Below are 24,323 nucleotides of genomic sequence, written 5' to 3'. Positions count from 1 at the left end.
TTGTGTAGAAATTGTGTATTTAGCATGTATCACTGAGCCATTTCAACATTAGATCGTCTTCATTATATTCATTATTAGCTTTTTTTCTTTTTGGCTACCTTGTTTTTTTTATTCACCCACCTGGTTTGTTTGTTCAATCTGTACTGAACGGACATCCTGACTCATAAAATGCACTGGATGTGCTAACTCAGGGGGTGTAAGAACGTAGTAATATGTAGTGAGCATTTGCTACAAAATCACCTACACAGGATAGCTCCAAGGAGCGTGAGCAAAGGCTGTGCCCTATGAAAATAGGTGAGTTAACAATAGGTACTTGAACAACCTTTCAAGGAAAGTCACTGATCAGGAGCAGCCTCCTGAAGTATTTTTGTGTGCTTATAATGGGCATGAACCTCTGTCAATTTTTATCTCAGCAAAGAACAAAATTATGGCCCTTACCGTGGGACTAATTAGGAATCATTACCTGATATTAACAAAGGGGGAGAGGGGAGTATAGAAACTCTCCTTCTGCTCTGGTCAGCTGGAAGATGGGAGAGTAGTTCAAGCCCCAAGGCATTTATGAAAGCCACCAGGAGGCTTGTAGAAATTAGGGTAAAGTAGCTTTTAGTCCTTCTAAGAGGAAGGAATTTGTATAATTTACAATCTGTTGACTACTCCTAGAAAGCAGTTAGCCAAACAGATCTCAGATTATGCAGCCAAGAATTGCCATATATCTGGTCAAATGGATTTAAGAAGTTTGCTACTGGCTGGTGACTCTCTTGCTATAAAGATTATTTGCATATACTGTGTTGTTTCCTCTGTTCTGATATGGTTAAAGCTTTTGTGCCATGTTCTTTACACCTGCCAGCTGTGGAGCTGCTGCCACATGAGCTCATTCTAATTACTCAGGTTTAATGGCTGGCTGTATTTTTAAATTTCACAAGTTAGTGTATCATTTTGGTAATGTGTAAAACCTCCCTCTTAACTCTTTGAAGATTATCAATTGCAAATAAAGGAAATGCTTTTAAAAGCAGGAGAGAGGATGAAATTAGAACAGAATACAATCTGACCGCTGGAAAATTCAAAGTAATTATCCTTTAAAATAAATTTTACTCTTATTTTCACCAATTCTAATTAGCTTCTAAGAAAGTTACTGAAAATTCAAGTATCCTTTGATTCAGATCTGGTGCCCTGACCTATGGAGAATTGAGAAAGCAGCACAAAATTAGAGACCTATAGGAGTACGGATATTAGAAGTGAAACAGTAGCAGGCTCCTCATTCTGCTCTCGCACTGTGTAGCAAAATCAGAGCTGGAGTTAATAAAGAAAGCAAGAACTCTAGCGTTGTAGGCATAATGTTAAGTGCAACAGATGCAGGTCCTCTGTTGTAAGTGCACCTCTCCGCAAGAAGAGGGCCAGAAAATCTTCCTGCCGAAAAGCCCTAAGGAAAAGGGCGGTTCGCGGCGGAGCGGGCCTCGCGACAGCCCCCGGGGAGGACCGAGCCCGGCACGCGGCCCGAGCACCCCCGGGGCAGCGCCTCCGCCCGAGGCGTCGCCGGGACCGGGGGCCGCGGAGAGGCCGCAGCGCCCGCGCTCGGCGCGGCAACCTGTGGCCGCTCGGGGCCAAGCGCTGCCGGTCCGCGGGGTCGGTCCCGCTGCCGCGGGGACACGGGCCGGGCGCGGCGGGGCAGCGCCGGGGCTCGCGGGGCAGCGCGCAGGGAGCGGGGCCGCGACGCCGCCGCGTCCCCGGGGGGACGGGGAGCCCCGCGCCGCGTCCCCGCGCCGCTGCCGGCGCCGGGCAGCGGCCGCAGCCGCCCCGCGCGGCCCCGGGGAAGGGGGTCGGTGCTGAGGAGGTGCGGGGGCTTCGCCGAGACCGGCCTCGCCCCAGCGGCGCCCCGCGTCGGGCGAGATAACCCCGTGCGCGGCCGGCGCTGCTGCCGCGCCGGGAGAAAGTGGGTTTCGTGAGCAAGTCGGCTGTCACACACGATTTGACAAATTCTGATTTGCTTTTAGGAAAATGTCCGTTAATCCTATTAGGGGAGGGGGGGCGACAGGCGTGCGCGGCGCCGCAGGGCCGCCTCCGCGGGGCCGGCGCGGCGGGGCGCAGCCGCGGAGCGGGGCGCAGCCGCGGAGCGGGGCGCAGGCGGCCTTGCCCGCCGCAAACTTTTGCCGGCGCCGTCTGGTTTCGCTCCGCGGCCGAGGAGCGGCCGGAGCCGCGCTGCGGCCGCGGGGAGAAGCGCGTCGGTGCCCGCCGGCGGCAAACGCTGCCCGCGCCGCGCCCGCAGCACCGGCTGAGGCTGCGCGCAGGCAGCCGCGCACGGGCACGCACGCACACGCGTGCACACAGGCACGCACGCACACGCGTGCACACACGCGGAGGGGCCCGCGGCGGCGGCCCGCAGCAGCCGTGCTTGAGCGAAGAGGAGGCCGCGCTTTGCATGTAATCGCCGGCTGCCCGTCGTCTTCGAGGTGTTCAAACAGGACGTTAATTACTGCTGCTGCAGACTTCCATTAAAGTTCAGGGGGCTTATTTATTCATTTATTTATTGCTATTATTCCACCCAGCCGGCACGAAATATCTAGCTGCGTTTTATAGAGTTTATAGGGTGTCCCTGTTTTTTGTTTTGTTTTGTTTGGCAAAAGCCTGATTTTGAACCAGAGGGACATTACAGTTGTCTTGTCAGTTAGTGTGATTTGAAAGTGAGTCTGTGCAGTGCTTTAGCCTGCCCTCAGCAATCAGGCTTTAGACTCACGAGGCTTTGATTGTAGGAGTTGCCTTATTTGCATTGATGAGGATGAACCAGCTGCTGGAGCATACAGAACTGCACCTGACACAATCACTGGGTTCAGGATTAGCACAGGGAATCAGGAATCCACTGCGCTATATGGCAATCTCAGCCCTACATTAGAGTCACTCATGCAAAATGACCCAAATTTGCAATGAGCACAATTAGCAATCCAAAGATGCATGTTAATTTAGGGGCTGACATTTTCTTGCGTTTTACTTATTAAATATAACGATTATGTGCAGCTTAGTATGCAAGGCTGAGGAAGAATATCTGAGCTTTTTCCTCCCCCATAAGCCCCAATAAACACCCTAACTATAGTCCCTTATATTTAGGACAGGCAAGAAGTTTTGTGCTGTGTAACCCAAAGGGTAATTTTTCTTGTTCATTGTTTACAAGAATAAAATAAAAGAGGGCTATTTTTCTCCCTTTTTTTTCTTTTTCGATTAATGATCGCTTCCAGTCTATAAGACAAAATATTGCTGTGTTACTCCCTCCATATGTTCAAAACGTACACACACCTAAATCACCCACCGTTCACCTCCGTGGTAGGGGAATGTTTCGTCAAAGTTAAACTCCTTGGATCAGAATCCAGCCAAGTAGTTTCTCTCTGTCCCCCCTCCCCCCCCCCGCTTTCCTCCCCCAAGTTGTTGAATTTATAATAGAAATCAAAATCTGAGATCTATTTTGCCATGTTTCGTGTGTATAGGTATTGAAATTCTCACCTATGCCTTGGAAAACATTTTGCAAAAATGGAATAAGTGATAATTCGGAGCAAAAGCATGCAGTTCAAAAGCTAAAGCTCCCATTGGAGAACAGAAAATTTAATGAGCTTTTAATGGAATGCAATGCTCAGAGTAGTAAATTATTTGTTAGTTGACGATGCAATCAGCATGCTGATTAAGGTTGCTTGGTTTTTTACTAAACATTAACTGAATGAAAACGGTTAGTCCTTGTTGTTCTGCTTGGGGGGCTTTCGTGAAGCAAATGGACTTTCAGAACAGAGATTGTCAATAAAGGTGAGTGCACTCCAGGTGTCATTTGAATATGGTGATAAAATACTTCTGATAAATATTTAAAAGCATTTTAAATCCTCAATGTTCGCCTAGTGTATTGTGAACTCTGTTTAAAGAAACAGTGGGCCTAGACAGGCCTTCCATCAATCCCTGTTTCTCTCTAGCAAGATAGATATTTTATTTTATTTGGTAATGTTTTAGTATTACCTTAAAAATGCACGTTTGGGCGTAAATGTAGGCAAGTTACAGATTTTGGAGAGTAAATCTGCAATAGGAAATAAAAACTACTTGAAGGAGAAATGACTATTCCCTGGCTAGATTAAAAGTGTAATTAAAGCTCTTCTAAATCTATGTGCAGTATTTATGGACTTAAAATTAGGTATTTTTTTAATGCTAAAACCTGTTTTTTATGAAGGGAAATCCCATCATCTTAACACTGGTGCGAGATTTCTTTTTACTTTAGCGGACTAGAAGAAAAGCAACAAAACAAAACTCCAGTGGCATTAACACCACAATAGGGAGGGAGGTTATTGTTCTTTTATGTATGTTGACTGTAAATATTTAGTCTATTGAATCTTTAGACAAGTCTTGGATTGCACAGATCAATCCACGTATTGACTGAGTATGCGTCTGTTTTAAGACAATGTTTATCGTTTTGGTCGCCTGTCTGCTTTGGTCTATAGATTTACGAGAGACAGAAAGGGGAATTTAGAAAAAAAAAATGAAGAATTATAGGCTAGAAGCTTTGCATTTTATGTTAACGACTACCAAGTTCCTCATCTATAAATCCCAATTAGTTAAATCATCGCGTTATTCCCTCACAATGATCAGATACCTTTAAAATCCGATAAATAACTATCTATGTGTTTTGACTATTCCTGTTTATGACCCAAGAGGTTAAAAGCCTTTGACTGGCATTTGACTTCTGACCTCATATAAATGTTATCTTATCAGTTCCTGCTTGTTAACTTGTATTGAGTGCTTGTCCCTGATGGCTTTTAGATAAAGGGGTTTTTATTATATTTCCTATTGAAACTGAACCACTTGCTTTGTTCTTCGTCTGCAGTCTCAGCCCACATAGTAACCTTGTAACCTAACAATTTTGCTGAATAGACTAAAATCCAAACTATTTACAGTTTATATGCAGCCTTATTTTTGTCTAAACTCGCTGGATTTAATCTAATGTTTTGTAATACATTTTTTTATTAAGCTTCCATTTCGTGAGTATAAATCCAACGTTGATCATTACCTTTTTTATTACTATCATTTTTAATAATTGTAGATTTCGGCCAAGAAGCGAGATGTTAAGAAGATCATGCAAAGATTGGGGTTATTAGCAAAAAAAAAAAAAAAAAAAAATCTCAGAAGCCTCTCTAAAAACACCCTAAAGATATATTTTAACTATTGAGCTGCATTATTCGCACTCTATTTTCTCATCTGCTAAAATAATGCAGTTGTTACATGCGTCTACCCTAATTCTGCCTTTCCTATTGAAGCGATATCTTATGTCTTACATATTTTTCTATATCTTACTGTCTATTCTCACTCACACAAACTTGTGGATATCAAAATGATGATTAACGTGCAGTGGGCATTGCTTTAGACAAACATATATAACGTTCACTTGTATGTATATAAGCCTATATGTGTTTAATGCATTTTATTACTGTTTGCGAATGTTAGGAGAAAACAAGTGTAATTCTTCTGTGTGATTTCCTAAAGAGCATTTTACATTAATTTTCCTACAGAATTTGGACTATAATCATAGAGAAAGCATGAAAAGGCAGCCATCTTGTGGGTGTCATCTTGCACTTTTTCTCCTTGGTTCTTTTCCACCCAGTCTCACTTCTGCTGTGATATTGCCTTTCACCTTAATTAGCCTCGAAGACAATACTAGATATGTAAAAATATATTTTCATCATTCCATAGGCTACAGAAAAGTTGCATTCCCCTTTGGCACTTCAGGCAATCACTGTCTAGTGGTTACAAGCAAACTACATCTGCCTTTATATTTACTCATACATATGAATGAAACATAATTTTTGCATCGTATGGCTCTCTGTTGAAATGTATTTACAAAAAGCAAATATGTAAGCAAAATATTATTATTCTTGTGAACGAGATTAATTTGTCTGCAAACTAACATGCAGGTATACCATTCAGGAATGACAAAATAGGAAAACTGCTGGATGCTTCCTTTTCCAAATTAACTTCGTGCTATATAATCTAATGGGATCTATTGAAAGACTTACTTACTGCTTAATCGTTCATATTTTCTCTGTAGAAAGCTTAAGAGCATAAGTTCCTTTTAACGTCGATTCTATTTCAATATGTCGATCATATTTCAACAAAAGGAATATTTAATGCAATTCCTAACTTTGCACTTAAACTATTGTATAGTTTAAAGATATCAACTCAAAAAGGAAATTTCCCTAAAAAACACTGTTTGCTATGTAACGTAATAATTACACGACCTGGTATTATTCACTTTCTGCCCTTCTTTTTTTTTTTTAAGAAGGAAAGTCAAATTCTAGACCTTAAATTCTACCACCAAAAACGTGAGAATCAGAGAGTGAAGTTATTTGTCAACGAAATAAATGCCGTCAGCAACACCGTCATTAACATGCCGACTGTTTGGTTCAGGATTAGCTGCTACAGAGGTTATTGATTATGCCACTATTGGCAATTTACCAACAAACTTTCAATAGTAGTTTGAATGCAGTGTTTTTCATTTGTTTGAAAACTTGCAGGAAAATGGAAAACTTTTTTTTTTTTTAGAAAGTCTCGAAATGCAGAACAAAATAGCAACACTAATTAGTGCGCGTTTGTTCGGATCTTTGTAAATGCAAAGCGCGTTGGAAGTGCTAAGTATTATTAATAACGCTGAGGACACGGGCAATTCGTGAGTCTGGTGTTTCAGAATAAGAACCCCCGCACGTACATCCGCTCACCCCCCAAAAATAATAAAAGGAATAAAAAGAGAAAAATCTCCTCTCTCCTCTTGCAAGAAAACATAACCCAAACTTTTGTTTCTCCTGTTTTCGGAGGATTTTTTTGAAAAAACTTCGCAGGCAGCAATTGGCGAGATCCATTTCCAAAAGGAGAAATAAATGCGGATTAGGAGGCGAACAATTACCGCCTCTCCCCCCACCGCCGCCTCCCGACCCCGACCCCGACCGAAACCGCTTCCCAGCGTGGATCGGCTCCGGGAGGCACCACAGGGACCTCTCCGCGCCGCGTTTGCCGGACGAGCCCGCACCCGCCTCGGGCGCAAACTACGCCCACTTCAGCCAAACTTCACCCCGGGCAAAGCGGGCGCGCACGTGCCGCCGCGGCCTGCGGGGGGGGGGGGGGGGGGCACCCGGGCCCGTCCCGCACCCCATTTTCGGTCCCGCGTGGCGGTGGGATGCGGAGACGTCGCGTCCCCCACCACCACCCCGCCGCGGCCGCGCAGCTTGCGCGCCTGCCCGCGGGCGGCGGGTGCGCGGGGGAGGCTCCGCGCTCTGCTGGCCCAGAGCAGCTCACGTCCCCTCACAGACTGACTTCCTCCTGTGTAAAGACAATTAACTCGTTCTGCTCCTCTTAATGGCATTAGCAGCGACGCTCTGCAGCGCGATGCGGGTGTTTCTCCTGGTGCCGGACCGCAAAGCCGAGGCCCGGCCAGCTGTGCAGGTCCCGGTCCCTCCCGCCCTCGCCCTCGGCTACAGCGGGCCAAGCAGGAGCCCCGCAGGTGCCGGACCCCTGCCCGGGGGGACCTGCCGCCGCGGCGGGCAGCGCCCTTTGGCACCGAGCGCCCTAAATCAGCCCTAGAGGCTGCGGCGGTGAAAGGGGAGGCAGGTAGCTTCAGAGGCTGCCCAGACACGTAAATCTTGTCCCGGGCTTTGTTCAGCGCAGGGGCGAGGGGTTGAACCTCTGGCGCTCGGGAGCTGCCAGACTATCGCCCCTGCCAGCGCCCGGCCCCGGGGTGCTGCCCGCCGTGCGGCCGGGCCAGGGGCTCCCGCCGCCCCGGGCGCCCCTCGGGTAGGGGGAAAGTCAAGTCCGGAGAGCTCCCGTTTCCACTGCACAGCCAAAACCAAGATGCATCTGGGCCGTTATGGTAGGACAGCGCCCGTAAAAAGATTATTTGAACCACAAAGGCTTTCATCGGGGGCTGGCGATGCCGCAGAAAGGGCCTGCTAGAAATTAGCAGCCTGTGCCGGTATTCGGAGAACAAGAGTGACAACTTATTGCAAGTTCTCAAGGAATCATTTATATTTCACACTCCAGCAGGCAGCTGATTTGAGATTGTCTGTTAGCATAACAAAGGCTCTGAGCCTGTGAACTTCAGAAACCTTTCGACCTCTTAGCTGCTGGCATGAATAGCCCCCAGCCCTGCCTATAGAGATCTCCCAAAGCTCCCCTGTTCGTGGCTAAATTGTTAATCAGGGTAATTTAATATAGTTTTCAATATGCCTCATCTCTTATTGGGCAAGGTATTCACGGATCTCGCCCCCTCCCGAAAGCGGAGCTCGCCTTTATTCAAGTGCGAGGGGGCAGCTGCAGAGCCCCCGCGCCCAGCCGCGCCGGCCTGCGCGCTGCTGCGCGGAGCGGAGCGGCCCCGCGCACCTCACCGGCCTCTCCCGCGGCCCGGCCCGGCCCGGCCCGGGCGCCTCGCTAACGCGCCCCCGCCCCCCGCTGCGGCGAGCCCCGCCGGGCGCTCCGCGGCCGCGCACCGGCCCCCCAGCCCGGCCCTGGGGCAGCGAGCCGGGGCCGGCCGCCCCCTGCCCCGCCCCCGGCCTGGCCCGAAAGGGGAACCCGCCCGGGTGCCCGGCCCGCTCCGCCCGCGGCCCGCGGGGCGCTCGGCGCGGCGGCCGCCGGTGCCGGTGCCGGTGCAGAGGCCGCAGCAGAGGCTCCCTCCCGCGGGGCGCGGAGCGGGGCGCCCCGGCCCCAAAGCTGCTGCAGGAGAAGTTGCTGCAGTGCAAACTGGGGGGCCCGCAGGCGCCGATGTTGGGGGCCGGGCGGGTTTGGCTTCGCTCCGCGGCTGCGGGTTACGGGCAAGCTTCAGGCTCGTGGCTACTGCCCGCCGGCAGTGCTGAAAGACGGCGGGATCCTGGGTCATGGGCTTCCCTCGGCAAGAGGGTCACGCAAGAATGCGGCCCAGGCGCTGCCCCGGCGCGAGGCCGTGCGGCGTTTCCCGTGGGCTTGGGCCGCAGAGTACGTGGGCTCCCGGTGCGAAGCGTGGGCAGTTTCGCTGTGCTTTGGGAGCCACGCGCTTCAAACAAAGTTGTTCGGCATAATACTTCTTTTAAATGCCTAAAATCGCGCCGCAGTCCCGTTCACGTCTAAAGGTCTTGAAATAGATTGGTCTTGAAATAAAAGGACGAAAGAGCAAAAAAAGGTAGCACGTAACTGCAAATATGGTCAAGTCACAAACGTATTTTCTGCATCTTACTTTCCTAAAGTAGGGGTTGTGCTTCTTCGCGTTTTATTTGCACACTTCTACTTCTGTGTTTCCGTCTATGGACATCAGTGGCACAACCAATGTTCTTAATTTCTTTCTTCTTTATTTAAGCTCGGAATTCGTGCTTGGTTTCCTTGATAAAAATTTCTTATATTTTTACAGATTTTTCTCAGATTTTTAGAAAGTATACAGAACAAGCTTTAATCAAGACGAGATTATGCTTCTAGTATCTATCAGATATCTTTTGAACAGTCAAAAAATCCAAATAAATACGGAAGTCTTCTCACAGAAATCCAAGAAATAACCTCTGGTTCCTTTTAATTGTAAGAGGGTAAAATGGCAGCAATTTTTCCTTGCTTTTTCCTCTTTAACACTTTTTTCTTTTTTTTTCATTAATTTTTTTCCTTCATTAGAATTTATGATCCATACCTATCATTACACTTTCATATCTCTGAGTTTCTCTTAAATTTTCCTTGAGAGGTTAATAAACACACAGGAGAAGACGCCTTTGCTCTGTGCTCATACAAAAGTATATTTTCAGGATTTCTTCGCAAATTATTTTTAGTTTCTTAATTAAAATAATTATATTTTGATTGAATATCAAATTAATTCCATTTTGATTAAAGAATGATGTGGGTTTTTTTCCTCCCAGCAATTAAAGAACAGGTTTTCTGTGCATTAGGAGCTATTTGCTTAGGTTGTTGTTTCAAAGCTGCTTCCATCTAATGGTACAGTTTGGGCCTATTGTATTGAAAAAAGGATGTATATTTGGGATGGTGTTTGACAGGGGGAATGAACGCAGACACCAGAACAATTATATTACAATCCCATTGGGAATGCCAGCACCAAATTTAGCCAGACTGATGGGGCACTGTCTAGACGGTCCCTTTTGTGTATCAGCTGTTTTTTCCCTGCTTTATTGTCCAGCTTGAATATATGGCTGGAACCTGCATATGGAGCCCAAACATAACCATTCCTGCAGCCATACTGTGCTGTAAAAAACAAACAAAAAACCCTCCCAAACCTGCAACCATCTCGGTATCTGAATAGGTATAAAACAAACAAACAAACTGCTTTGCACAAAATGGGTAGGTGTGCGTGTATTTACGCACACATATGTTTACAGATAATCATTCTCTAATTAAAAATGCAGTTGAGGAGAATTATCGTTTGAGATCACAGGTGGAAGCATAAGACAGCTTGGCTGTTGCTCTGTAGTTTTTTCGTGGGGAGGGAGTTGGGGGTGATTTTGGAGGGAGCTTGGTTTTGTAGCAGACATGGAGATGAGGGTAGAAATGTTGCTCTCTTTCATGTGCTCCACCTCTTCCCCAAAGAAGATAGAAAATAAATAAAACAAGCAGGTTTTGTGAAGAGGCAGTTAGGAACTATCGTACATGTAAATTACAACCTTTCATTTTTGAAAAGGGCAAAGGATAAAAAGAAGGAATATTTATTAAATGTTTACACTGTAATTAGCAGCACAGACTGCTCAGCTTTTCACTCACTGAACCTAATACCCATCTGCAATTCGGCCTGCTCTGAAGACGCATAGGCCTGCAGGCCATTTAGCATTATATATTTTTCAGTAAAAAGCATCAGAAACCTACAAGAAAGTAATTGCTACAAAACTTAACCATATCAATTAAAATGCACCATGCCACTCTGTCACAAGGGGATTTTTTTGCCACTAATACCGGAAAGTCATCTTAGCTAGAAATAGCCACGAATAACGAAAAAAGAAGAGAAGCTTCTCAAAATATTAAGCTGAAGAAGTTTTAGGCACTGCACTGCACCCAGTCTGGGAAAATCTGTGGAAAGCAGTGAACTTCCTAGGCCTGCACCTTCATTTTTGGAAAGGGCGCCCTGTAGGCAGGTGCTCCCGGAGACGGTTTTGTTTGGCCTTGGCAAGGTGCCTGCTGCCTATCACACTGAGCGGTAATGGCTCGGTTTTCCCGCATCTTACCTGTTTCTACCCATTTTCTCCTCTTTCACGTCAGAAGCTCTCTGGGGAAGGGGCTGGCTTTTATATTTTGCGTTTTCCTGGTTGTGATTAGACAGGGGCATTGGTAACAACAGACTCTCTTGTTTACATGCTTATTTGCAAAATTTACTTGCGTCCAGCCAAGAAGAGCTCTGCCACGGTCCGTCCGTGCTTTTTCAGACTGTCCTTTTTAGCAGACCCTTGCAGATATTCTGTACTTACATTGATAATGCTACTTCTAAAGTGGCACATGAGGTCAGGTATTACAGATTTATAATCAAGAATCATATGCTCTTCTGGTCTGTAGTCTGAAAAGCCTAATAATTACAAATACACATGCACAGGTCACGCTGTGGAGTCACCACTGTGCCCTCATGGCCTGCCGCAAAGACAAGGAAGGGAGCAGAAATCTTTGCGATAGCATCTGCAGTTCCTGAAGTGAACGGCATTTGTTCTGCAGCAGGTTTCTCGCTCCCTGTGTATTTGCAGATGTCCCTTCATAGCATGGTTTTGATAAAGGCCTTGCAGAGCTCAGGAGCTGTTTCAGACGGCTTGGAAACAGATCTAGTGAGGTACGATGTTCTCCAAATAAGTAGGTATATAGGAATGGTCACTTCTTATCGAATAAATGTTTAGTGAGGGAAGCAGAGGCCTGGTATGATCGGACAGAAAAATCCACCAAAGAGGTGACTTTTGCAAATGACTTCTTGCAAATGAAGCACCACCAGTTTAAAATAGTCATCTTAATTGAAATTAACCTCTGAGACTTTGGTTAGTTCCTAATGATCATCAATCCGCGATGTCCTCCTACCACCACCGGGACTCTGAGAGCAGTTACACTGCTCCTTTAAAGCAAATAACACCATCTCTCTACTTTCTTTCCTTTTTTTCTCCTTTCTCGCTCTCCACCCTCTCTCACTGCAAAGATGACATCTCTGAGGTTGAAATTAAAAAAAGCACCTACATCTTAGCCGTATGCACTGTTCCTGACCTGTGGGTAAATGCTAGACTGCCGGTTTCCAAGCCGTGATTTCCCGGCCCTTCCTGCTCCCTCAGGGTCTAGCGCAAAGTCTCCTGCTGTGGGCAATTAGGTTCTGATCCGTTTTTGTGGGGGGTTAAAGGAGAAGGAGTTTGTTTCCTGGTTTTGGTGAACACAGAAGGTCGCACGAACCCGCTGAGTGATTTAATGTTTATTCGTGGTGTGTCAGGGGAGTTAAACGGCTGCAGAGTTATGATTGAGATCACAGGACTCGGGGGCCAGAAGGAAAGGGGCGGCCGTACCGAGCGGCACGGCGCACTGTTGCACACTTTCTATATGTAAGTGCCAATTGAAAGCGTTAGACCTGTAATTCCCATTAAATTCATTCACAGCATCTGAGTATTTTGCGGTTGGCGGCCCGGTTGCCCAGCCCCATGGTCAGGCAGGTTGGCTTAGACGAGGCCGCTGAAGGCCAGGTCCAGCTGAGCTCTGCAGAGCTCCTGGGGTGGAGATGCTACCCCCTTTCTGAGCAACCTGGGCCGGGGTTTGATCACCTTTGTGGGAAAAAACCAGAATTTCTCTCTATGTCATTGGAATTTGCTATGTCCCAGTTTGCACGCACTGCCTCTTACCCTACCACCCCACCTGCTATGGGGAGCGCTGCTCTTTCCAGGTGTTGGCTCCCATCGCCATATAACCAGGTCTCCAACTGAGACTATAATTAAGAAACTGTAACTCAGACACCAAGTGCTCAGATATCATGGCGATGAGCACAATGTAAATGCCTGGAAAAACTGTATTAGCAAGCACGGTTTTAATAAAATGCTCAGAAGCCTTCCCGAGGATTAATCGGAGCTGAGGAGCGTGTGCAATATGCACCCTTTTCATATGGGGATGCTCCAACGTGGCGATGCCGACACTACGCGAGTGGGTCTGACGCGTACCCGCATTCTCCATCTTTGGTCCCCCACTACCAAGCAGCAATTGTCTTTCCTTTCTCTCTCTCTCTTCTTTCTCATTCCTAAAATAATCCCTTCAAATCAGTGCAGCTAATAGACTTTTTATCAGGCTGGACCCCTAGTCTGTCATAATTCTGTTTTCCAATCACCCTGTTTGTTTAAGTTAGAATAAAACTATTTAAATCAGTTTCTTGTAATCTTGAGTTATTTATAGATAAAATGATTTACGTGTTTGTGAGCTACCTGCTATGGGCACAGTATTACTGAAGGTTTTTCTTTGGGGATTACAACACCATTTAAGTTTATTTTCTTGTTTTCCACATCATATTTTGATCTCCTAGAGGAAATAACTTATTCTTTCTATCTCTTTCTTTCTCCTTAAGATAAAATGCCCACTTTTGGCTACATTTATTTAAGAGAGTAATGTAGTTTATCAATTTGCTTGTTTGGAACTAGGATTGAATTTGTGTTTGGAGAGCATATGCCAAAATCACTCCCTTTTTTTTCTACTATAGTGAAAGAAATTCAAGAGATTTTTATCTAAAAGTCCTACTTCCAATACTGATTATTTGGGTCAGAGTCTGATCTTTACAGCACTAACATAAAGTAGGGTGACTTCTACCAGAGTCAATACAATTGCACACAGTAAAAATGGTGTAAGTAAAACAAAATCAGATGTGCACATTTACAGTAGACTTTCTGTCCGAGTGAAGTGGTTGCACTGCACACTGCTCACGCTTGGTGAGCCAGGTCTGAATGTGGCCCTCTGTGGTGGCTCCTTGCATTGAGTTAAGCTCAGGTGTTTGTTTTTAAGCAAAGAGTTGCATAACTTCTATACTTGAGAACTACAAATAAATGTGACATCCTTTCTAACCAGAGTTACCAGTCATCGAGCCCAATGAGAGTAAAAATATTTCCAAGTGATTTAACATGATACAGCCATCCTGGCTCCAAATGTTGGCAGTGCTGTAGGAAATCAGCTAGCAAATTGCTATGCCAGAGAGCCGCCGTCCCAAGCTACCTTCTGGCTGGGATCGCTCCCTGTGTCGCTGCCGGAGCAGAAGAGAGGGCAGCAAGGCCAGGAGCAGGAGGCAGCAAGGCCAGGTGGGACCTGCAGGCGGTGGCCTCACGACTGGTCGCAATCCCAGGGCAGGTCCTTGTGCTGCTGGGTGTCCACGGCTGTGAGGAGCGCGAGGAGCATGAGGAACGCAAGGCGCATGAAGAGCGTGAGGAGTATGGGGAGCATGAGGAACATGAAGAGCAGGAGGAGCAGGAGGAGCAGGAGCAGCACAAAGAGCGGCCACCATGTGCAGACAAGGGCCTGAAGCCACCTGGCAATGAGACAGACATGGAAAAAGAGGCAAACAGGACCAAAATCTAGCTCAGAGCCTGGTAATGGTCTGGAGGAGCCTTATCCCCATACACCCCGACCCGTCTGCCGTTGGGGCTGAACCAGCAGCTGCCAATTCACCGCTGGTTTTGCCTTACTGCCATCATGGCAAGGGTACCTGAAGTGCTGCTTTCCGACAGCAGTGCGGAAGCAGATCTCCGTTCTCGCCGAGTCCCCGAGGACGGTAACCCGCCGTGGGCTGGGGGGCGACGGTGCCCACGCTCACTGCCAGCCCTGCGCCCGGCCCTGCATCGTGCTCCCGGCACTGGCACCCCGGGGCTGCCTGGCCATCTCCTTGCCCGGGGAATTTGCACCTTGGGTAATGGAGAATTTCGTCCCAATAAATTATGGCTAAAGATACTTAAACCTCTGCATAATCCTATCTGTGTAATCCTTAAAATCTCATGCTTGCGCCGACAAAATATCAGCGAGAAGGAATGAGGCAAGAACTGTGTTTCGGTCGTAGCTTTGAGTGACCAAGCCCTGATGGTTTATGTGACATCTTTAATTTCACCGGAGCACGTTTTAATCGACCTTTCAATGGTGCGTTTTCCACAACAGGGGAAAAATAAAAATGTTAAGTGCACGGCAGTTGTTGAGACAGGCCGCGGCGGCTCCTCCGGCTCTCCGGGCTCTCGCCGGCAGCTCGCGTTGCTGCCGCGCCGCGCGGGTGGAGCGGGGCAGCTCCTCGGGGCCGGGCTCTCGGGAGCCCAGGCAAAGCCGGAGGATGCTGCCGAGGGCCATCGGCTGCAGGCGCTTTGCAGCATCCAGCCCAGCAGGCCGACTTGGCCAGCGTCGCTCGGAGGCAGGATGTTTCTGTTGTACAAATATTTTAAAATTGCTATTGTCTGCCTTCCATATCCTTGCATCTTACATTTACTTCAGGTTTTTTTTTTTTTAGTAACTAATATAATCTTACAGACCATATATGAAGACTTGTTAACATAGGTACTAAAGGAACTTCTGCAGCCTAGAGACTGAGGACCATTCTGTGTTAGCTGGACGTTAAAGATTTCATTACGCCATAAAAAGTAGTTTGTGTGTTATCCCCTTGTAGACTTTCAGCTGTGCAAAGGGTTATTGTGCCTGTGTAAATCAGGTTAATGTTATATTTCTGTTTTTTAAAAATAATTAAAAAATCAGTGACAGTGAATTTGTCACAACAAATTTGAATTTTCAAATTTCCTAAATATGCTGAATGCAAATGATAGTACCATTTTAACTTAATAGGAACTTAAAAAGTATTTTACACCAAAAAAAATTCATTTTAGGACTTTTTAATTTTATTGTAAACTTTGTTTTGTAGGAAAATACTAAATTTCCATACTTTGTATGGAAAATACTAAAAAAAAGATTTCTCCATTACTCATTCTGCACTGCTGAATTTACTCTGTTTTAAAAGAAAGGTACAAATCCCTGATCTCTTCTGCCCTTTTGAAAAGCTACTAACTAAAAAGAAAAGAAACACACAACGAGACAGTAGACAATAATCCTGAATTAGCAGAGAGATGAACTCACTATTTAAGTCTTTCCTACAGTTTGCTGATTCTTCTGCATGTGATAGCTGATGTAGGAACCTGCATGGGACTCAGGAGGAGGAATGTAGGTGGAAAAGAATAGGGTTTTGAAAGAGTCTGATTCAGTCCTTGCACCTGCCTTGGTTGCCAGCTTCAGGCAAAACATCTTTGACCCCTTAAGAGAAGTTTGTACAGTTTTATTTTAGAAACTGCCGCCTCATTTTATGCTGCCCACCCTGCCATGCAGGGAATGTATAGACCCTCAGATTTTTTTTTTTTTTTTTTCCTTGAATAAGAAGTACCCAATCAGGACCAATATTCAAACAACTGAGTTATTAATATGTTAGACCGCGCTTTGGCCTACCTTCTTCAGACAATCAGAGAAAAAGAAGCAACCAATGAATCCGTTAAGCCTAGAAGAGCAGAACCAAATTTCAAATACATCATGTATGGCCTTTCGTAAACATGTTTTTGCAATAGTATCGAGGTCTGCTTTGAATAGCTGACGACTCCAACTCAGGAAAACATCCCTGTTGCAGGAAGGGTTCTTGGCAATATGCTCCAAAAAAGGCCTGTAGCACCTTGGGCGTGAGGAAACCAGGCAGATAGTTGGGGTAAAGCATGTGGGCAGGACGCTGGGCCTCGGCGAGGGCCGGAGCACAGGGTGGCCGGAGCCGGCCGCCCCCATGGGACCCGGCCGTCGCCATCGCCGCCCCGAGCTTCGCCTTGCTCTGCCCCCACCGCTTACAGACAAACGCCGGAGAAGGGGTCCCTCTCTCCCCCAGACGTGCGTGACACCTAGGCGTCCAGCTACACATGCCCAAAAACCAGAGAAGGAATTTCACCTGTGGCGTGTAAATTTTCTCTGTTTCCAAATATATAATGATTTTACCTCCTGCCACCTTAATGCTCAGAGTGCCTGAAAATAGGGCGTTTATGTCTGTGTAAAAGGCAGTTTCCTAAAGCAATCCATCACATCCTTCCAGCCCTGAAAAAGCCCACGGCAAGGCTTTCCAGGCATCAAATATCCAGAGCCAGAAAAGTCACGTTTGGTGTTTGTAAGGTTTTCATTGCTCCCTCTGAGCCTGCTGCATTTGAACTGATAATTATCAGGAGAACTTGGCTCTACAGGTGTAGGCAGACAAAAAATAGTCTCTGTAAAATGCTTTAATGCTCTCTAAAACATTCCTAAAATAGGTTTTCTGTGAGAGTATATTGCACATCCAGAAGGCAGGATGTGGAGGCAGGGTGTAAACATTTTACTGATGCTCATCTGCCGGGAACTGCCTTATCACAGCACAGTCAGCCATGTGTAACATGACCAGCCACACTTACAGGGATAAAATCTTTATTTGAGGCTACATCATATATCCTGTGTGACTGCGTATTTCAGAAAATATCTAGGGTCCTTCTGTCACTTATTTTATCTAATATTTTCTGCTAGTAAAAATTAAAGAGAAGGAGAGGAAATACTCCTCCTTGTGCCCTGGCTTTCCCCAGCTGGCTTTCACTCTGTGCCTCCTGTCACGTCTTCGCCTGGACCCTCCTCTCCCTTTCTCCTTTTAGTTCTGCTTGTCTTTCTGTGCCAAGCTGCTTTTATTTTTCCTCCTTCCCCTTGCAGCTCAGCGCGCAGACCGCAGCCCTCAGCGTGCGCCCGCCAGGTCCGGGCTGGAGGGCAGCGGGGCCGCTGGCTGCTTGCGGCTCCCTTTCCGCTGTGCCGCAGAGCGCGCTGGTCGCCAGCCCGGCGGTCGGATTCCTTTCGAGAGCCTCAAATCACATTCAAGGAAGGTACTGAAGGACAATATTCAGGGGCTCTGATAAAGTGTAAATTAAAAATTCAAGTCTGTGCAAGAATAACAGAATTACACAAGAGCAAATAATTGTAAAAAAAAAATCCATATACATACTAGGTTTGGCACAAGAAACATTTATGAAGTTTAATGCGAAGGAAGAGTTGACTGAGGTGAGAGAGTACTTAGTCTTTTCTTTGTCGGAGGAGTGTTTGTCTTTCACGAAGAAATACAGCTATCTTTTCTTGCATGTACATAAATATTTAGATGCTTACAGAGACACTTAAACGCTCTGGTTAGGAAATTATCGTTGGAGTTTAATAGATTTTGTGGCCATGAGAAACCTCTGTGATCTTGCAGCCCCGGTGGGGTCTCACATATGTGTTAAAGCAGAGGCGTTTTCACTGTGATTTCAGGAGCAGAAGGCATCCTTCCGCTCTGCAAATGACCATTCCCAAGTTCAATACCTTGTGCTCAACTACAGTGCCTTTCAAAAGAGCTCTTTTACAGCAGAAACATTTCATGATTTTTGTTTCTAGGTTTGCCCAAGTGCTTAAAGAAGCTGTAATTTCAGATGTATGATTATACAGATCATGCATATTGTAATCCACCTTCTTCCAAATCCATATGATTTGCTTACCAACAAACAGTTCACTGCACTAGGGTCACAATTCAGCAACTATTTAAGCAGATGTTAAATTTTGCTTTGGTTGAAACTAGATTTCACTGCAATAGAGAGAAAATATTCTGAATATCTGGGCCTTTGAGCAACTATTCTTCCTTTTTCTAGCAAGCCATTTGATGTTCCAGCAGAAAAGTCAGTTTAAAATGTCCCCGGCTTCCTCTTCTCTCCGCTTGCTCTTTCCCAGTCCCAGACTGCATTTCAGTACCCCCGCATGCCACATCACTTTCCCTTGGACAGCCAGGCCAGCTTACAAGGTTTTGTCTCGCGGCTGGTCGTCCTCGCAGTTGTGCTGATACGGATGTCCCTGGGACTGCACTGGGCACCAGGTCAGCAAAAGGATCCGGATAAACAGATGAATAAACAAAAACTTCATTTTTTAAAGTTATTTTAAATTGGATTGTTGGAGTCGTAATCTGCTAAAAGAAAAAATAATTCCCCAAAATGATATTTTTTTTATCCTCAACCCTTTGCTGATCAGAGTTACAGCTCGGCTCCACAAACAGCTGCACTGGCGCAACTCCGCGAGAGACAAACGGGAAACTTGGGAATTTAGACATAGCTGAAGGTGTTCGGGTGCTAACGCGGCTTGTCCCCAGAGCAACGTGTGACAGGCCAAACGAGATAAACTGGGGCGATCTGGCAGCACCAGGGCTGAGCCTGCGGGGAGCCAGAGCACGGGGTGAGGCTGCTCTGCGGCTGCTCCCCGGTCCCGGGCCGCTTCCCCCCCGTCCGAGCGCGCAGGCGAGGCGAAGCGGAGCAGGGCTGCAACTGCAATGCAGCTCGATTCACCTCCCCTTCCTGAAATTTCCCTGTTGCTACTAGCAATTGTTAAAATTTGCAAATTAAAAAATAACAAAAAAAGACAGGCAGTCGTCCCCTGCCGCCCTCCGGGGTCACCTGGCCCCTGCCCGCAGGGCTCGTGCTGGAGAGGAGAGCAGGGCGGATTGTCCCTGCCAGCGCTGCCGTTCCCGTAAATGAGAATTAGTATGATGTGTTGTGTGACTCTGTGGGTAGATGTGTGTTTCTTATTGTGGATAAGTGTGTTTCAATATAGACACGTAATGGATGTCTAGCTGTCTATAACTCTGTCTCAGCGCCTCTCTATTTCTCTCTTTCTCTGCTGGAGTGTAATTTCACCTCTCTATTTATACTATTACAGTCTCAATTTTATGTCTGTTTTCTAAAAGCGCTTGAATTAGACTATTTGACATTTCCTTGTGCTAACGTGCTCTCATCCAGAGCGAATCCTGTTTTGGAGGGAATATTAATATTTCTATGAAGCAGGAGAACTGAGCAGGTGTGACAGGCACCCGCCACAAAGAGCGAGCAGCGCTCTGCCCCATACGCTTTAATCTGCTGTGATACCAGTCTTCCCACGATGCGTGAATAAACAGGGGTATCATGATTAATGGTAATTAATTGTGGTGTTGTTATGGCTTCTTTTTTGTGTTGCTGTAGGCTCTGCGGAAGATGCCACGTGCAGATGTCACACCTATGCAAGGAGCTTGCAGGCTGCAGCAGACTTACTTTGGATTTAGAGATTTTGGCCTAATGCAGATACTTCTGGGAAGTTCAGTCTGAGCCATCTGCACCAGGTGCCTCAGAAAAAAAAATGCATTTTCAAGATAACACTGGAATCTTCCAGACAAGGAGCCGCTCCGCAGCAGCACAGAGAAAGCATGGACAGAGGGCGCGATCCTGGTAAATGAAACTACGTGGGTTTACACCTGTTAGCCGTGTGCCTTCCTCCCCCTTTGACTGGTGTTTTATTGATTTAAAAAGTTTAATTCTGAGAGCGGGTCGCAATCACGGGATATACAGCATGCGCAGAAATCAGAGCTGCCGTCACGCGGGAGGCAAGGATGGTCCCTTTCTGTGCGCTCTTAATTAATGACGGAATTATTTTGGAAATATTTAGAGCCGGGCTAATTTCTTTTGAGCTCCGTCTCATGTTCCTGGAGCACAATAGAAAGCTGACTAGATGAAACCTTTGAGGAGTGTTTTACCGGTCGAGATCTAGGTTAAGTTAAAAAAATGGAAACGAGTTGACTTCGATTTATTTTACAGCAGGTCTGGAATTAGTTTGAACTTGTCGTTGCTTTGGCAGGGAAAATAAACATTAAATAGAAGCAAAGTCAATCACATTTCAACATTTGCATTTTTACCATTGAGTGTGTTTACCTGAATTATCATCTTGTAGCAGACATCTCTGCTTTGCTTTGATCTTGCACTACCAAAGGTATTTTACAAGAAGCAGTCATTAAAAAACCCCCACACAATTATGACAATTTCTGTAAAGCTCATCAAGTAATATAAGGTGCAGGGCTTTTCATTTTAATTTTAATGTGCTGTACTGTAGAATTAAAAAATAATGAAGTGTTTTAAAGAATCCTTAGATTTTACTTCCCCCTAGTACAGCAGCAGGAGATGTGTGCTTAATGTGAAAGATGATGGCAAAATGGACTAGATTTCCTATCTAGCAGGAAGATTTATAGGACAGATAAGATACCAAGTGACAAACCAATTGTGCAATTGTGCTAATAGGAATAAAACACTCTGTGAAGCTCATGAGCTATTATTACAAATGCTTGTGTAAATACAGTGTAGTTCATTGTTACCTCTTCAAATTATGCTTATGTGCAGCTCCGAAGTACAGCCTCTGCTTCCTTGTCTGAAATGCCACTGCCTGAACCAGCTTTCTCATTTATACAAACATATTTCCTGTGTTGTCAGAGAACAGGAGAAAACAAGTCTCTCATCTGAAACACAAATGGGCCAGGGAAAGGGGTCCCATTAATGAAGCAAAGCAAAAGTCTGCAAACATGAACAAAGCAAAGTTTACAATTAATTGTCCGGTTTTGAACACCGCTCTTTTTTAAGAATTATTATAAAGTTGATGGGCAGTGTATGAATAGTTATAAATTAATAGGTAACCCCCGCACATTATGCTTTCCCATTATGAAATGTTATAGTGTAGCATAAAAGCAAAATAGATACATGAAATTGTCAGTCACATACTCGTAGTAACAAGTACATATATAATTTTTAATGTGCATTAGTGATAAAAATACTCCCATTCTCCATTATAAATGCCAGGAGAGTATTTGCCAAACATCATTGTGAAAGTTGCTATCGCTAGCCTATTTAAAGGCATTCAAGCACTGAATGTCTTCAGGGTAGGCGAGGGCTGTTTGCGATGCAAGAGCGCCATTGGAATCGGCGGCTGAATTACCAAGATGGGAACTTGGACCGCAGCTTGTGCCTAACTTACAATCCTTTAACTATGAAACATTTAATCACATTGGAAAATGTGGGGCTTTAGAGGTGGCTTTTAAATTTGCAGCCCATCGGATGTCACCTTGGCCAAAGGGAAACCAGGGTGAGGATCGTCTGGCCAAACATAGATGTGATTCTGGGCAATGGTTCTCCCCATGCTAAGGTGGGCATCCAAAACAGGCCATGTGGGTCACCTCTCCAAGTGCCTGGGTGACTCGCTGCACCGCGCTGCACGTGTCTGGTGCTCTCGGAGGAGGCCCGTCCTGGATGATGGGCTGCGCACCGGGCTGCCTCGCCAGCGGGCCCGAGACGGGGTCCTCCCTTAGCTCTCGCTGCCCGGGAGGCTGGTCACTGCCCCACGCGCCTTCGCCGGACAGGACGCGCGTGTGCCTGTCTCCCTCCGCTGCACCTGCGCAAGCAGCCTTGGAGAGAAACCCTCCCAGAACGCTCACTTAGGGCCGGATAAAAAATGTTCGTTACAGTGTGAAAGCGGGTTTGCCAGTCCGCTCCAGCTAGGAGGATGGTCTTTCCGCGCTTTCTCCTGAACGGTAGCATTGTGTGTGCGTACAACGACACATCTGCCCGTAAAGCGGGCACGCGAGGGGCTGCTGCGAGGAGGCAAGGGTGCGGGCATTCGGTCCACGTGCCCGGTAACGTATTGCTGGCTGCCGTCTGACAGGCAGCTAACAGGGCACAGCTGCTCCACGTGCTCACCACTCCTTCGGCCGCTCTCCGTGCCGCGGTGGGAGATGCAGCCTGTACGGCTAAGATGGTTTCCGTTCGTCTGCTTCCAGCAGCAAAAAATAGCCTCAAACAATGCTTTCCAAGATAAATGCATATTTGCAGCCAACAATGCATATTCTCATTAGCATTGAAGACAGTTATATGTGCAGCTCGGTGTGTGAATGAGCATTTTTATTCCTTACTGTCTTTCATGTTGTATTTTTGGAAGGTCCATAGAACACGTCTTCATTTATGTGGACGTGTGCAGCATCGCTTAGGCAACCATTTCCAAAGATGAGCAAAGCAATAATTCTGCCCTTTTGCACAAACCAGATTTGCACATTGTTTCGCTCCCAAACTTTTAGAAATGATCATGAGCAAACCCAACAAAATTCCATTCTTCCCTCCTATTTGAGTTAACCCTCTTGAAGTTGTTAAAGGTAAACCCATGCTGATGGGCACAGTCTAAATACCTAGATGGGTAAGAAATCTTTTGCCACTTTCTATGTAACAATATTAGCGAATGTAATACAGCATTCTCTTCCGTGGGTGAGGTGCTTTAAATAATCTCTTAAAAGATCATTGATGATTGAGGTAATGGGCTAGATACTTTTGTTTCGTGTTGTATATGGCCTGTTTATAAAAAGAGCTGGATCAGTAGTTTTGGAATTGAAGCTTTCTTGATGTATAAAAGAAGGAGTCATATTGCTGATGTACAGGACTAGTTTATTCACAGCAGGTTGACATTTGCTTTCCTGTCTTTAGGAAAGGAAGACCTGAAATGTTCTTCTGATTCAATCACCTGAAGGAGCATCAATCTGTTGGATTATAGATAACACAGTTTTGGACATCATTAAAAATGAAATAACAGTGTGTTGAGAGGTGGTTCTTTTTGTTTTAAAGTTGCACGTTTGAATTATTTCTCTATCTTAGGCATGTTTTTAATATATTGAGGAGAGTCAACAATACTGCTTATTTAAAAAAAAGAATATTCCAGTATTTTGTAAATAAAGTACTTCTTGATGGTGGAAAATATTCTACAATGTTTCAATTGCTCCAGACTTTTCCTAGTTCCTCCATAAACACCAGCAGTCTGAAGGTGCCAGATAGCAATGGGTACATTTTAACAGTTCCAGTGACTTGGGCTGGTCAGTGTTCGAGTATTTATGCCCATTAAAATTAACAGCAGTGTCTTTACCTGCAAACCTTTACCTGCTCTTGACTGAGTATGGGAGTTGCAGTACCGGTGTGTAAAGGCACGCTGGTCTTACTTGCAGATTCTGAAATGTGTGTTGCGTGCAATTCTGCATGCATGTTCATGATGCTGAAAGCCCAGCCCTAACTGGACTCTTGAATTCACCGATATATTTTTATCAGAACACAAATGGTATTATTCTGTTCTCTCATTTTTCGCACCCAGTTATTTGCATATTCAGATGATCTCATTAAGCTGTCTAACAACAATCAAATAGCTGAGAACAAGAGTTGTTTCCTCTAACTTTAACTATCTTTAAGTGAGACATCTAATTTAAGCTAGCTGTGAAGGTGCCTGTGTAGCATCCAGATGATAAATGATCCACCTCTTTAGACTGTGATTTCTGGAGGTGCCTCTCTCTCACTACTAACTACAGAGAGTGCCTAACCATTAGGCAATCCAAATTAGTAGAAATTAATCCTAGCAAAAAGGTCTAAACTCTGTCAGCTGTGTCTGCAAAACTGCATGTTCAAACTAGAGGACATTGCACCGAGTCTGAAATAAAAAAGGTGCAAAGCTTCTCTATTTCTATTTCTGAAAAACTGAGC

General features: G+C 45.8%; 1 long non-coding RNA gene across 1 annotated transcript; it reads left to right on the top strand.

Annotated features, from left to right (window-relative positions):
• Positions 1–3,616: 3,616 nt before the first annotated feature.
• LOC112991811 (uncharacterized) lies at positions 3,617–23,393 on the top strand. Its single transcript, XR_003261357.2, has 3 exons — positions 3,617–3,783; positions 19,980–20,222; positions 23,286–23,393. It is a non-coding gene; the product is annotated as an uncharacterized LOC112991811 (long non-coding RNA).
• Positions 23,394–24,323: the final 930 nt, after the last annotated feature.

The sequence above is a fragment of the Dromaius novaehollandiae genome, chromosome W (genome assembly GCF_036370855.1).
Source record: "Dromaius novaehollandiae isolate bDroNov1 chromosome W, bDroNov1.hap1, whole genome shotgun sequence".
NCBI classification, from domain to species: Eukaryota; Metazoa; Chordata; class Aves; order Casuariiformes; family Dromaiidae; genus Dromaius; species Dromaius novaehollandiae.
Note: the sequence above shows the minus strand (reverse complement) of the source record. Positions and strands in the feature narration are given on the sequence as shown.